Source organism: Rattus norvegicus, chromosome 1 (genome assembly GCF_036323735.1).
Source record: "Rattus norvegicus strain BN/NHsdMcwi chromosome 1, GRCr8, whole genome shotgun sequence".
Taxonomy (NCBI): domain Eukaryota; kingdom Metazoa; phylum Chordata; class Mammalia; order Rodentia; family Muridae; genus Rattus; species Rattus norvegicus.
The window spans coordinates 45,169,139-45,175,138 of NC_086019.1; positions in this window are offsets into that span (position 1 = coordinate 45,169,139).

Below are 6,000 nucleotides of genomic sequence, written 5' to 3' on the forward strand. Positions count from 1 at the left end.
GAGGAATGGATACAGAAAATGTGGTCCATCTACACAATGGAATATTACTCAGCTATCAAAAACAATGACTTTATGAAATTCATAGGTAAATGGATGGAACTGGAAAATATCATCCTGAGTGAAGTAACCCAATCACAGAAAAACACACATGGTATGCACTCATTGATAAGTGGCTATTAGCCCAAATGCTTGAATTGCCCTAGATGCACAGAACACATGAAATTCAAGAGGGATGACCAAAATGCGAGTGCTTCACTCCTTCTTTAAAAGGGGAACAAGAATACCCTTGGCAGGGAATAGGGAGGCAAAGTTTAAAACAGAGGCAGAAGGAACACCCATTCAGAGCCTGCCCCACATGTGGCCCATACATATACAGCCACCCAATTAGATAAGATGGATGAAGCAAAGAAGTGCAGGCTGACAGGAACCAGATGTAGATCTCTCCTGAGAGACACACCCAGAATACAACAAATACATAGGCGAATGCCAGCAGCAAACCACTGAACTGAGAACGGGACCCCTGTTGAAGGAATCAGAGAAAGGACTGGAAGAGCTTGAAGGGGCTTGAGAGCCCTTATGAACAACAATGCCAACCAACCAGAGCTTCCAGGGACTAAGCCACTACCCAAAGACTATACATGGACTGACCCTGGGCTCCAACCTCATAGGTAGCAATGAATAGCCTAGTAAGAGCACCAGTGGAAGGGGAAGCCCTTGGTCCTGCCAAGACTGAACCCGCAGTGAACGTGATTGTTGGGGGGAGGGCGTTAATGGGGGGAGCATGGGGAGGGGAACATCCATAAAGGAGGGGAGGGGGACGGGTTAGGGGGATGTTGGCCCAGAAACCGGGAAGGGAAATAACAATCGAAATGTAAATAAGAAATACTCAAGTTAATAAAGAAAAAAAAGAATTAAATGAAATACTATGTATAAAGACATATAAAATATTATTCATGTTTTCATGTAGTTCATATTCCTACACACATATATGAAATAATAATGAAGACAAAACGGGTAGAAAATTTCTTCAGTTAGTTTAACTATAAACCAGATGCAGCTAAGTGAAGTTTCGGGGGAGAGGTAAGCAGGAATTATCCATTTTTAAAATGTTTTTCAAGCCTCAGTTTTGGACTAAAGAATAAAGTAAATTTAAGTCCTTTCATTGTAACACCAGATACAATGAAGCAAATAAAACGTACTAAATATTTTTTGTGGTAATACAGGTTAAAAAACTCTTCCCAGAGTTCTAACTATCCATTAACTGTTCGAGAATTTGTCCCTTTAGTGTCTATGACACATTGCATAATGATTCTCATTTCAAATGCATAGCTAAAAATTGATTTGCATTATGTTCCTTAGGAAAACTTGTGAAACATATTCCGAGATTTGCAAATATTACCATTTTTCATAGCATGTCTTTTCTACACTTATGACTTACCTGCTAGGATTATTCAAGGTCTTAGTACTTGGAATTTTATGTTATCTGAGTAGTGGGAAATTATGCAGAAATTTTGCTGTATTAAACATGTGAAAGACACTGAATTATTTAAAGCCACCTAATGAAGTTCTGAAATTCCTTTTAAGACTGTTCCATAAAGCAAGCCATTTTTATGATGAAATTCAAGTTTCAGAGGAAATACTTATTAATATAATGTATAATAACTTTAATAATGTATTAATGTATACAGATATTTTCAATACTATTAGTGTTTAATGAGGTTTTGTGTGAAAATGCTCACTTAAGTTTCTTAAAATGTTCCACTGTAATTCTTTCAAGTAGACCTTTTCTTTTCAGGTAGTTATCTGATGAAATATCTTCTCTTTAACTTTATTTTGAAGTTTATTCAAGACACACAGGGTTGTATGTATTGTCATATTTTATATATATCACAGCTTTGCTATTAATAGTAATTAGGGATAGCTATCATCTACTACCATGGTATTTTTTTTTGTTTTCATGCATTAATTCACTTAACCTTTAGACAACCTAAAATACACTTTGCTCTTTGAATTAAATATAGATCTAGACTCTAAGAACAATAATTAGCAGTTCTGAATGTGTACTATTTGAGAAATAGAGTGCAAGGCCTGGGGATATGCCTCAGTGGCTAAAATGTTTGCTGCACAATTAGGGTCCCTAGAACCTACGTAAAAGCCAGACACAGCTGTGCAAGCTTTTGTAACTCTAGCATACCACTGCTGAGGTGATGTGGGGGAGAAGAAGCTTAGGGAGCTTATGCAATAGTGAAGAGGCTCTGTCCAGACAAGGAAAAAGACAAAGAGCAACACCTGAAATTTTCAGTCTGAATTTTCAAATGCGTGCAGTGGCATAAACGAATATCTGCATGTGTGTGTGCACGCGTGTGCGCGCATGTGCGTGCACAAACACACACACACACAAACATGCACGCGCGTGTACACACACATACACACGCGCATGCGTGCACGCACACACACACATACACACACAAACATGCACGTGTGTACACACACATGCACACGCGCGTGCACGTGCACACACACATGCATGCACACACATACTCCCATTATACATACATATAAATCTTTATCCACAAAGCTTCTGTATAATGTAGCAATCACACACTGAAACTACTATTGCTCCGCAAATCGGTCAATTAAATAACAGACCTTCAAAGTGAACACATGAACCTGCTTTCTGTACTTCAAACAGTGAGACTCATAATTTACTTGAATTCTGGGCATCTTTTAATATTACTTTTTCATCATTTTTATCCCAGCACTGAAAACGGTTTTTGTTTTTGTTTTTTCTTTTTTTAAAACTATTTTTAGTGTTCTGAATGTATGCTGTTTATCTTTTAGAGGTGATTATTAAGAATTCCAAAGCTAATCATTTGAAGCTGTCTTTCATACATGAGCTTATCGATTTTTATATAAACCACTCTTCTCTTACTGCTCTTTTTGTTTAAAATACACATCTCTATAATGCCTGTTCATTTATTTTTTTCTTTTTGCTTTTGATGAAGAAATTTGTCTGACATCTCCCATCCATCAGACAAGGAGGTGGCTTGTCCAACATCATAGATCCATTCCCAGGTATCTGGCTTTTGACTCTTTCTACATCTTCCACATAGTTCTGCCATTTCTTCTTTATTTGGAATTGGTCATTCCAATTTCCAAGCTTCTAAGAGACATCACAACAGATTATGCATGCCAGGTTCATTACTGGGTGGTTATATGCTGTTTTATGAAAGAGTGCTTTGTTAGACAAACACCATTATCCAGTTTTTACATTCACTCACCCACTATCCTGTGCTCCTGACAGGCATCCAGCGTAGACTCTTCTCCTCATGCCAACACATGTGGTAATGGTTTGCAGCTCTGCCAGAACAGAGTCTGTTCCGTTTTTGGCAAACCTAACATTTACAGCAGGGCAGTTCCATAGTTGCCAGAATGGGGTCTGGAAGCCATAAAGCAGGTATGTATTTCCCCACAAGGTCTACACTATCTTTGCAGAAGAGACAACTAGTCCTCATAATGGAATGAAGGGCCAGGATGTCTGCGTATTTTACTCTTGGCATTTTAATCCAGGATTTACGGTACCATTATCTGCCAACCAGGGCACTAAGCTTCTCAGGTTATACAAATTCAATTTTCTTACCATGTGTGTTAGCTAGCTTTCTGCTTCTGTGACTAAATACACAAGAGTACAACATTACATGGAAGAAAGGTTTGTGCTATATTGAAATTAGGGCTGGGGGGTAAAACCATGCTCCCAAAAATAAGACTCAGAGTCAAAATACATTTACAACTACATGGGCCAATAGCTAGGCTTTTTTCTTACTGGATACAACTTAAAATATCCCATTTATTTGAGCCTACATTTTGCCCAGTGGCTGGTTAGCTCGGGTACCATGTGTGTCTGCGCACATCTTTCTGACGAATCTCTCTGCCTCCTTTGCGCTCAGAACTCTTTCTTCTTCCAATGGCCCACTTTCTATTTCCTGCCTAAGCCATAGGCCATGGGCTTTTAAATTGACAGGTTGTGCATCCATAAAACACAGAAGATGCTATCTCCACAGTGATAGCTCCTGGATTAGAACATTTTCCAAGCAAAAGGTCCCAAGAAACAAGCTGGAGCAGCCATTCTAATATCAAATAAAATAGACTTTCAACCAAAAGTTATCCAAAAAGATAAGGCAGGACACTTGATAATGGTAAAAAGAAAAATCCACCCAGATGAACTTTCAATTCTGAATATCTATGTTCCAAATGCAAGGGCACCCACATTCATAAAAGAAACCTTACTAAAACTCAAAGCACGAATTGCACCACACAAAAGTAGTGGGAGATTTCAACACCCCACTCTCATCAATGGACAGATCATGGAAATAGAAAATAACAGAGACACAGAGAAACTAGAAGTTATGAACCAAATGGATTTAACAGATATCTATAGAACATTTCATCTTAAAACAAAAGAATATACCTTCTTCTCGGCACCTCATGATAACTTCTCCAAAATTGACCACATAATTGGTCACAAAACAGGCCTCAACAGATACAGGATGATAGAAATAATCTCATGCATCCTATCAGACCACCATGGACTAAAGCTTGTCTTTAATAACAACAAAAACAACAGAAAGCCCACATACATATGGAAGCTGAACAACTCCTTACTCAATGATAAATTGGTCAAGGAAGAAATAAAGAAAGAAATTAAATTTTAGAATTTGATGATAATGAAGGCACAACATACCCAAACTTATGGGACACAATGAAAGCAGTGCTAAGAGGAAAACTCACAGCTCTGAGTGCCTCCAAAAAGAAACTGGAGAGAGCACACACTAGCAGACCTGAGAGCTCTAGAACAAAAAGAAGCAAATACACCCAAGAGGAGTAGAAGGCAGGAAATAATCAAACTCAGGACTAAAATCAACCAAGTAGAAACAAAAAGAACTATACAAAGAAATCAATAAAACCAGGATCTGTTTCTTTGAGAAAATCAACAATATAGATAAACCCTTAGCCAGACTACCAACCAGAGGCCAGAGAGAGAGAGAGAGAGAGAGAGAGAGAGAGAGAGAGAGAGAGGCAGAGACACAGAGATAGGCAGAGACACAGAGACAGAGACACAGACAGATAGCGAGACAAAGAGAGACAGAGAGAGAATCCAAATAAGCAAAATCAGAAATGAAAAGGGAGAGATAACAACAGAATCTGAGGAAATCCAAAAAATCATCAGATCCTATTATAAGAGCCTATACTCAACAAAACTGAAAAATCTAGATGAAATGGACAGTTTTCTGGACAGATATCAGCTCCGAAAGTTAAATCATGATCAGATAAACCATCTAAATAGTCACATAGCTCCTAAAGTAATAGAATCAGTTATTAAAAGTCTCCCAACCCCCCACCCAAAAAAAGCCCAGAACCCGATGGATTTAGAATTCTATCAAACCTTCTTAGAAGACCTAATACCAATACTTTCTAAACTATTCTACAAAATAGAACAGAAGGAACACTACCCAATTCCTTCTATGAAGGCATAATTACACCTATTCCTAAACCACACAAAGACCCAACAAAGAAAGAAAACTTCAGACCAATTTCCCTTATGAATATCGATGCAAAAACACTTAATAAGATTCTTATAAACAGAATCTAAGAATACATCAAAATTATCATCCATCATGATCAAGTAGGCTTCATCACAGGGATGCAAGAATGGTTCAACATCTGGAAATCCATCAATGTAACCCACTATATAGAAATACTCAAAGAAAAAAAAAACACATGATCTTCTCATTAAATGCTGAGAAAGCCTTTGACTAAATTCAACATTCTTTCATGTTAAAAGTCTTGGAAAAATCAGGAATTCAAGGCCCATACCTAAACATAGTAAAAGCAATATACAGCAAACCAGTAGCCAACATCACACTCAATGTAGAGAAACTTGAAGCAATCCCACTAGTAATAGGTACTAGACAAGGCTGTCCACTCTCCCCTTCCTATTTA